The 10,468-nt window shown below is 41.4% G+C and overlaps 1 protein-coding gene across 2 annotated transcripts in view; it reads left to right on the forward strand.

The window, feature by feature from the left end:
- dsx (transcription factor doublesex) overlaps nt 1–10,468 on the forward strand; it is a 57,762-nt gene that overhangs the window by 43,465 nt on the left and 3,829 nt on the right. For both annotated transcript variants that reach the window (XM_018024375.2, XM_018024374.2), the window contains one exon: nt 1,457–1,733. The gene's annotated coding sequence lies outside the window, so the exon portion shown is untranslated. The remainder of the gene's footprint in view (nt 1–1,456; nt 1,734–10,468) is intronic.

Below are 10,468 nucleotides of genomic sequence, written 5' to 3' on the forward strand. Positions count from 1 at the left end.
TAAGAGTACATGCAAATTTTAAGTCACTATAATTTTTCAAAAAACCCATGAATTGATTTAAAATTTTGCAGGTAGCTTTTTAATAGTAATAGGAATCTATAATAACAAAATTTTTTAAGTATATGTATAGCCTGTACATCCTTAAGAAAGATGAATCAAACATAAGCGCTGTTGTACTGCATAGAGAAAATAATTTCGCGTAGAAAAAGATATCTGCGACTAAATTTTATTATTTATTTATCGTTTTACACATAATTATTTTCAAAATTATAAAATTGTCCGTATTTCCGACTGGGCTGAACCTGTTGCAAGCGTTCCCTTGCCAGTAGGCTCCTCGCGTTAAACGCGGTGGAAGTACTAAAACGCCGTTAATTAGTCCGGCAAAACGTGAGGGTACAGGCAACAATTAAGAATGAATAATAGCAATTTCGAGGAGAGCGAGTGGCGCACATAAACCAGTCAACCACGGGACTGTGTTAGTGGCATTTGTTGTCCCTTAATGATAGGTCCTCCGTGTACGTACACGTGGATAAGTGTAAAATACATACGTCTAGGCCGTTGTTCAAACCACGCCTCGAAGGATCGGCCATCTTGACGGAACAATGGCTGGATTCTTCCTATTGGCTATAACTCGGTTGAATTCAGGGTGCCTCCGTTCTCGGAATGTCCCGTGGATGATATTCGCGGTGCGGTGGCTCCCCGAGTCCCATTGTGGAGAACAGGTCGATTGATGAAAGCAGGTTCCCACCCATCTTGTGTAAGTCTCTTTTCTCGATGATTCGACTGTTTCATCGGTGTGAAGATTGTGGGCGCGACGTGTCGCGTTTTTAATCACATACAACTCGTGAAACAGGATCGCCGGATTATAATATGTATTTATTGGAGGAATGATGGTGGAGGAATACGAGAAGGCGAAGAGGAACTGTAAATGTACGCATGATTGCTCTTTTGAACGTTTGTCCGTTTTTTCGCTTTTGCCAGCACTTGAACTTAATTCTTAAACAGGTGGACGTTAATGCGTGGGTAAAGTCTTGAAAAGATCGTTTACGATCGAATCGAATCTTGATCGTGAGCAGACATTAAAAAACTTGTGTGAAATAGAAGAATACGTATCAATCGACAGGGAAAGATCGTATATGAATTTAACCTGCGTTCTCGAGTTACGTAGCGCAGTAGCGCTCGCTGATAGAAACAGCGGCCATAGGCAATAGATACGTGATATCGAGCCACATTCTGTAGGAGAAAGCCTCGTAAAAAACAATTGTCTTTACTTACTCTCTTAAGGCTTGCTTTCAATCTCATTTCCTGTAGCATGGAGAAATTACGATACCTAATTGAATGCGAATACATACAATTACGATTCATTTACTTGTACATTTCGTTTGCGATTTCGCTCGAGTACGTCTATTCGATGATAATATCAAATAACGGGTAATTCTTTTGTATTTCCGATCAGCTCACGAGGAGATCCGCATGATGCAGTTCTGGAAGACGATCAAGATGGTCCAGCCTAATCAGATGTACTACTACACGACGGCAACGTACGCGCCACCACCACCACAAGCGGAGGCTCCGACTTACGAGGGAGAGGTGCCCTACATAGGGGTAACACCGCCTCCGAATCCTGCTCACCGAACGCTGTACACGCATCCCTTGCACACTCACGTACCGACCGCCAGCGTATCGTCCAGCACGGACGGATCCAGCCCCCCGGAACATTCTACGTAGCCTCGGTGAGTCCCGCCATATGAAACATTTAAACGTTCGAAGAAGAGAGATTAGTTTCGTTTTGGGATATAAAGTTTTAGTTTCTTCTCCCTCGGTTCCCTTTCCAATCGACGATAGTTTCCCTTTGTATGGACCGTTCGAAGTCGAAGTCGTAATCGCAAATCCGGCGCTCGTAAAACAGAGATTCTATCCTATAAAATGCCCTTCCATTCGAGAGCCAGTCAGACCGCTTCGCTTATAGACCAGCAAAGTATTTCTCGGCTCCCTTTATGTTTCCTTCTTCCGTTTCTTTCTCATCACCGATTTTACGTTCACCCTCTCTGCAGCTTTTACATACTCCGGACAATTTTCGTGATGGCCCCTCAACGGCGCGCCATCCAAATGAATTTCAAATGACTATTTTACCAGGTACAGGGAGTTTTAAAATGACGATGTTAACTGGTAATCCTCGTTGAACAGATGAGAAAGTAAAATTTATAACATTTGTAAAACTCCTGCACTATAGTCGGCCACGAGACGGTAAACGGTTAAATCAATGACTTTGCGAGTTGCGACGTTGAAAGGGATCGAGGTAGAATAACTCACGGTATAAAAAGAAAATCGAATCATTAAGATGATGTAAAGGATATTTCACTGTCGGGCAATTTTGATAACAGCTCGGATTAAATTGGAGGAGCCAAGTACGATTTCGGTGATCGGATTTTACCGAGACATAAATCAAGCCGCGAGATAAGAAGTTTTTGGCTCGTGAAACAAAACAGGAGCAAACGACGACGAACGGGGTTGCGTCGAACGTGTGTTCCCGTTCCATTTCGTCGTTCGCTCTTAGCGAGAAATTTTCAAACCGCAACCAACGATTCCCGCGACCAACTTCATCAAAGCGGCCGGGCCGCTCCCAATATACCGTCCGCTATACGCGCGAGCTTAAAGGTACGGTTTCAGATTTAACGATGACAACACCATAAAGAATCGAATTTACGAGGCCTCTTGGGTACCCTCCCGACTGGCTTTATCGGGAATTTTGTTCCTCAAACGCGTTCGGATGGAATGTCCGCCAGGACGGAATGGAAGCGCTGCTACACGGCAGCTGCTGATTTTAATTATCCACAATTTTTATAATACTCGCTTCCGTTTGTTACATCGCCTTTATCACATACCACCTTTGTTCCACTCCCTTTGCTCGTTACTTTATATTAACATAGCCGTGGATTCTTTAATATTTATCTACCATTACGCCGATGTCTTTTATCGACTTACGTTAATGCGTGTCGAACATCTGTTAGTAATCACCACTTATTTGTAATTTGTTAATTGCTACATAAAAGCCGTGGCCAATCACACTTTCGTTTCATTGATCGAGACAAAATCTGATTATAAGCAGTTGATACCGATCTCTAATTTGTTATAAAATTTTGAATATGATTCACTTGTCTCTATCCTGACGAAGTGAACAATTGTTATTTTAGTATTTAGTTACTCGGTTCAAAGCCGGTGCCTCGTACATTGAAAACAAGTATAGCAGGATGACAAATATTAATTATTTCTCGTCCTCTTAAATCGATTTCATTGTATTTTTAAGTTTGCACAGAGTTCATTGGGTAAAGAAATAATAGACGGTATAACCCCAGGAGTCAAACATTTAATAAGAACTATAGTTCCACGATTCCCGAATGACTGACGTTCCTTGATAACAGATTACTGTGCTCCACAAAGGAAAGACGTCAGGAGAAATACATTTTATAAGTACCTCGTATTATCGAAGTTTATATCCTATTCGTACGCGGCTTTGTATTTGGCTTCCCATTTTTCTGACACGCTATCGCAACGCGACACAAATACCAAAATATTGAAATTTATAATATGTATGTTGTTTTCCAATTTTCTTTCAAAGCTTATAAATTTTACTACATAGAAAAGTGATTTCTGAACGTAATTACTCCCAGTACATACTTGCGATTGTGCATAATAAGAACTTAGATCATCTCGTGGTCTCGATTGAAACATTTCAAATGTCATGATTAATTGCGGATCGTGGGTCTTGAATTTACCTGCACTTATTAGTTGCATCACGAAATTGCGGAGGAATCCGAGAGAAAGATCACGACCTCCTGGTTACCGGTCGTAAACAGTACGTGAATCATGCAGACTGAGAGAGTATCGCTGGATTGCTGGTAGCCAAGTTTAAAGCTCCATAACAGTGCTCCATGACTGAAGGCTTCCGCGTGGAGAAATGGGATAGGTGAATCCTCATCTCGTCTATAGACGACATTAATGCTTCGTTTAAACGAGCGAAAAGGGGATCAATCTGTGGACACGAAAATCTTAATATTATATATGTACGATGTGAAAATGTGAAAACTGTTCGACAGTGGCAGAGAATATTATGAGCATATTATGACACAATAATTACAAATCAAAAGCTTGCCGTATAATTTAGTAATAATGAACACAGTTGTATTTTCTATTGTAATCGTCTCTTACCAGATTCACATGAAACGACAATTGATGAGTTACAGTGCTGGTTGTGGAGGATAAGCTCGATGTCCTATGAACAGCCGCATATTTGCATAAATATGCAACAAACAGTTGAGTACTAAACACTGAGAATTGAGAATTGAAAATTGAGTACTGAGAACTGAGAAACGACTATAAATTCGGGCCTAAACCTGTTTTCATGCTGCTATTGCAAATATACATATATTGGATTCTTATTTAGATCCGATTCGTCCCTGTCTACAAAGTTAAAGTACACATTTTATCATCGGCATAGGACGGTAGTTTGTAATAAAGGTTCGAACGTATCGAACACGAGCCTCGAAGAAAAGTTTATTGGTTCCATAAATTTCCTTCTGTAATTTAAACAGCCGCGCTCGGGATTTACAGCCGGATCGCAGAAAATATCCTGTAAACATATTAAGGGGGTGATCAAGCGATGCTATAGTCAACGAGAGACAGCTTGTATATTTCACCGGGTCTAAATGTGCGACACTAAAGATCTAATCTTTTCGCGAACATTACGAGATTCTGTGCACCATAGGCGTAAATTTTTTCGCACGTGAATCGTAAAGATAATGTAATTTATACCTCGACTCGTGATGAAATACTCTGTAAGAAAATCCACACACGTTTCTACCGTTAAGTACTAAATCGATTTTTCCGAACGTATGTTAAGCCTTTTCGCGGTATTGGGCGTGTAGCGTTTAAAATGGAAAATGCGAAATAAAAGTACAGTCGGGATAAGTAATTTCACAATTTAATCGCCTCCTGTTGAATTATTGAGAACAATGGATCATTAAAAAATAAAAATTAAATCCTATCTAAGCGCCTATTGCATTTATTAAGAAATGATATTTCGTAAAAGCTAATCTCTGACTCATTTCTCATTTGATTGTGTTTATTGGATTGTACATAAAATAATTTAGAAATGAAAGGATCCGTGTTTTATATTCTCGTAAAAGGTATAAGCATGAGTCTCAGAGATTGAAAAAGTGCAAAATGAAAGTGGATTTAGGAATGAAATTAGAGTAATTAGAGCGCGGGATATAAACCGGGGAGGGAAAAGGAGAGATGAAACACCGCGAGACCTTGACGGCGATCATCGGCCCTATTCTCTAAGAATGAAGGCGCGCAATTCCCAAGACAAAGCAATAATTAACAGCGGCGAAGTGCGTGAGCCCCGACCGCCGGATTCTTCTTCTTCGTTCTCCTCCTCATCATCATCGTCGCGTCTTCCACGTATTCGCGGTACCTACGTACGCCGGAGAACGCTAAGCAATGCAACAGACTTCGCTGGCAAAAGGAGTTTTACTACTTTCTAACCACAGTCGCGGGCTACAATTAAACCCCCATAAAATCTCGTCGTAACTTTTTTAAAAGCGGCCGACCGCTCTCTCGCGGCTTAGCCAGCTCCCTTCGTTTGTTCGACAAAAACCACGTTATATTGCATCCTTAATGAAGCCTCCAGACGTACCAACGCCTTCCGGTCGACCCTCGAGACCTGCCTGCTCGAGTCGGAACGGGAGCCGAATTTCTCGAAACCGTTTATTTTCAACAAATGTTCACTGATTGCGATTGGAACTTAAATGCTCTAATCATTCAGCGAAGCTTCGTGAGAAAAAGAATTTATCAAAATTTATCAAATTTAGATGTTCTTTATTTTTATTGCTTCTCGTTTTCGTCACGTAACAAAGAGGTTATTGGGGACAGAAAGAATTGCAACAAGTCTCGAATCCGGGCGGAGCCCGAAAAACGTTACGCGATTGTTTGGTAACCGTGCGTGGTTAAAGAAATCGGCAAATGCGAAACGAATCCTGGACTGGTTGTAGTAGTGGAGTACGTACGTCGAGCGCAAAATCAGCCCCCGCGAGAAGAATCGAGAATGAAACGACGAGGCTGGTTCCTTTGGTTTCGCCTCTGGCCAGGGAGAGGGAAGGCTGAACCGTCGAGGACGATTCCCCGGGATCTCTGGACGAGGGAGCAGGCAGGGAGGGGCGGGATGCAAAAAGGCGAAGAGAAGCGAGGAAGAAGGTTGAAGAGGAGAACCTGACGAGCGAACGTAGCCGGGGCTTTAGCGGGGACTGACGTTTACGGCTTGGAGCGGTCGACCTAGCGCCAGTAAAACTTGAGGAGAAATACAAGCGAAGTCCGCATCGACAGTTAAAGTCATACGCGCGAAAATACAGCCGGGCTTCTATGAAATACGACGTCTGTCAAGCGCCTACCTTGGTAGGAGTCGACTCCGGGGTCCACCCAGAATACGCGTCTCGTTAATGAAAAGAACACCGCCTACCATCGGATTTCTTCTCACGATAATCTAGAAAATAGTAGAACGAACAGAATAAAGAAAGTAGGTAGGTAGGTACGACGTTCGTCGTCTGGTATTTGAATACCTGAGAGACGACGGGGATAAAGAAGTTGAAAGAATACGTTGAAAATTAAACAGGAAATATTTTCCATGACACATGACGATTTTCTGTTCTATGAATTATTTAGCGTAACAATAAGCACAGTGGACGTGCTCGAAGGGGATAAATTTCTAGTTTGAATAATCAACCCAGAGGTACACGCTCGACGGGTTATTATTCGAAACATTCGCTCCGATTTTATAGTCTTTCCACCCTCTTGCGAACGGAGTAGCAGTGAGAATTTGAAAGCACTTGCCAGGGGATGATAAACCTCAACCCTCTCTAGGTCTACAAGTACCATAGTCGTTTTGATTTTAGTTACGTATATACCTTTTCCTCTTTACATCCTCTTTACGACCCCTTTACCAGCCTGCGCTTGTCTCTAAAGTATTTTCTACAAAATATGACAGTTCTCCAGATTTTAGATTTTGTCTTAAGAATCGATCTGTGCTTTCGATTAATCTGTTTCCGTGTAGATAAAAATTCTTTTACATGTATGCGAATATTTATATGCGTCACCGAGATAGTGCTTTAAATATGTCTTCTTCGAGTTGAATAGAAATATATAATTAAAATATAAACGATGTACGTTTCCCGATTGATCTCCTATAAAGAGCACCAAACAGGAAGTAACATCACTATATTTTAATGATTCAGCGTCGGGCAATTAGAATTCGGTCCCTTCCGCGTTTTAATTACCTTTCGATGAAATTTCGAAACGCGGCGCGGTGGCCTCCCCGAGATATCATCGTCGGTTAAGGAGATTGCAAGGCGGCTTAGTTGTAAATCATACTTTTATGAGACACCCCACGGTCGATCGGGCGAAGAAGGCCGGCTCGGAAAAGAATGGAACATCAACCGGCACGGCGAAGTGAATGCACGCTTGCAGCTATTTCGACCGTTCATTCTTTCTCTCCCGGGCCGCCGCTTCTGTCCTTATCCGATCATCTTTCAATGTTTCATCATTGCTTAGGGGTTTTTTTGTAACCCGCAGATGTCGATTGAGATTTTACGACTATACAACAACGTGTCTCGATGTTTAAGACCTCCCCAACGAATCTACATTTTTCCACTTGAAGTCGATACTAAGATTTATCGTTCATTTCGAATTTTCCTGGGTCATTGACAAATTCTCTTTGCTCTTATTTTTCTTTTATTCAACGTTTATTGCCACTAAGAACATCCCGTTGCATCTGTGCTTCCTCTTGACATTTCCGTGCTCGATGACAACGAAGAAGAACACGAGACCGTCTTGTTAGTATTGAATACTGTGTCATTCATTTTAAACAATGCTCTTAACAACATGTCGTCGAAGAAAAAGAAGTTATATGGCCCATCAACCCTGTCTTTCTTCACAGAACGTGTGCCTTAATAAAACAGCTTGAAAAGCGTAGAGGATGAGAGTGGTAGAGAAAGAGGTAGAAGGAACAAGACGGGACTGCGAATAGAAAAAAAAGAGACAAAGAGAAATCCGAACCCTCAAACTCTGAAAGGAAAGTGCGTGAAAGTGACTGCAGTGTTCCGCCAGTTAAAATTAGAGAAAAGAGGCAACGAATAGAGACGATGAGAAAAAATAGTTTCGCGCGTATCGTCTGTTTGGAAAGTCATGAAAACAAGTCGTAAAACGTTGGGAAAGACGAACTCATCAACGGGAAAAGGTCGCAGAATTTCTGAACGGAGTCAGAAAAATGATGTAGTTTCTTGGTTCAAATGTGGCAAAATTATAATTGTAATCCATAAAAATGTAAGAGATGAATAAATAATTAAACATTTTACAAGCAATATTAACTCATGGAAGTAGATAATCAAATGGAATGAAATAATAAAGAATTTACTAATCATGGATAAGATAAAAGTGCTATTGCTGTGAGTTTCATGTGTTTTTGAAATGGACAGGGAATATTTTGTTCCTCTTGGTTTAACGCAGTATTAAAGTAATAGTCGATTCTCCGGGCAATTCGGTTTTATGAATGGAAGTAATATTTCCAACCACGCGTCAATAGGTTAAATAGATGTGTGTGACATTTGATGGGGTCGTCTTGCGTAAGCGTTACGGACCTCGTTACGAGCTGTACTAACAACCCTTCTCTCTTTCTCATTTTCCCTGTTTCCCCTCGCTATCTTGTATTCCGTCTTTTTATGCTCATTGTTTTCGGAATTAATTTCCGTTTTTTGAAAATAATTTATACAAGAAGGGTGCTTTTAATTTTTCATGTTGTCATTCAGAATAATCATGCTATGTAGGAAAAAGTAAAATAAATAAGAATGTCAAGTCGGATTTTTTGTATATAGAGGATTTTCGAGAATGTCAGGATTTATAAGAATTAGAAACTTCCTGGAAGAGTCCCATATTGTTTAACCGAGAAGAAGATGGCTAATGTTTTCGATGGTTGTTCGAAGATTTCGTTGATTAAAGTGAATGAATGTACACGGATTAAAATGGTCCTTAAAACGACGGACTCGAAACGCATACGAAAAATCCTTGAGAAGTCTAACCCCCGTGGTACAGCCTTTTATCGTCACAATGCTTTCCCAAGCGCACATATATGTCGACAAGACTCGTTTTACGATGCGACCAAGTTTTAGTACCCGGGAAAGTTTCCGCTTCGCTAGGATTTTCTGACTTCAACTTTTAATCTGTTCTTTCGCCGTGAATGATTTCGCTGATGCTGAGAATATTCTCGCTGAGGATTCAATCACAGCATAAAATATATTGCACCGCTTGAAAGCTACGAAAATGTTAGAACGTAGATGAAATATCGACGGCAGTTAAGTAAAGGAAATAGACGTCAGGATAGGAATAGACGTAATTAGTTTCATTGCCTACGAAACATACTTTTGAAGTAAAATACTGTTTGATGAATTCATATGAATTACGTACGTCGATGATTTCTTAATACCGTGTTGTATTCCACCATCTTTCAACTGAAATGTCTCATTTTGAATGAAGACTTCATAGAAAAGGTAGCTGTTCAGACAATTTACCACAGTAATCAGCAGGCGTATCAAATATCGTAAAAGCGAACGATCGGAGGAAAAATGAAACCGTTTGGAATCACGGCCGTCAACGGCAGCGGGCCTTAGTGCACCCTGAAGAGGGTACCGGCGTGTCGAGCTCCGAAAAAGTCGGCTACAAGCCTTTGTCTTGAATGCGGCGTGGTAGGAAACAAGGTCTGGCCTGGCCGGGTAAATGGCGGGTGGGTGCACGTATGAAAACTAAGTCCGGGTTTCATTTGACTGGCTTTACGAGGGAGACATAAAATGGATTTTACTGTCGGCTAGTTCGCCAGTTCTCGAGTTGGTAACATTGCTTTAGCGAACATAATATAGCTCCCTCGCCTTTCTTTCTTTTCTCACTCTCTCCTTCTGACGCCTCTTCTCTTCCGTTTCTATATTTTTCTCTCGCTTTCTCTCGATCCTCACGCAGGACACGTCTCTCTCGTAGCCGTTCCGACTCGATTCTCCTCTCTCTCTCTATCTATCCATCTTTTCGCCTCCGTTTTCTGCCCTTGTCTTTTCCCGCGTCCTGTGGACGCCCAGTCACGTCCTTAAAATCATGCACCGCTGTAACTTTCAACCCGTTAGAAAGTTTTCACCTGAGAAATATCTCCCGAAGTTAATATCCATTCGGCTAAGATGACACGCTGGTCGTTAAGTTAACTTTGAATTCGCTTCCTGTTGCCGTTTCGGTAGCAGCCACAGCCAGCTCTCGGCTACCTTGCGGCGTTACCTATTCTCCGGTTAATAGCTGCCATTATCCCGATCATTTTCAATAGGTGTTCTCTTTTGATAGCCACGTTTTGGTCAAAATATTCGTTTCTAGTGCTTCCATTTTT

The sequence above is a fragment of the Ceratina calcarata genome, unplaced genomic scaffold (genome assembly GCF_001652005.2).
Source record: "Ceratina calcarata isolate Rehan_Ccalc_2016 unplaced genomic scaffold, ASM165200v1 scaffold329.2, whole genome shotgun sequence".
Classification (NCBI taxonomy): Eukaryota; Metazoa; Arthropoda; class Insecta; order Hymenoptera; family Apidae; genus Ceratina; species Ceratina calcarata.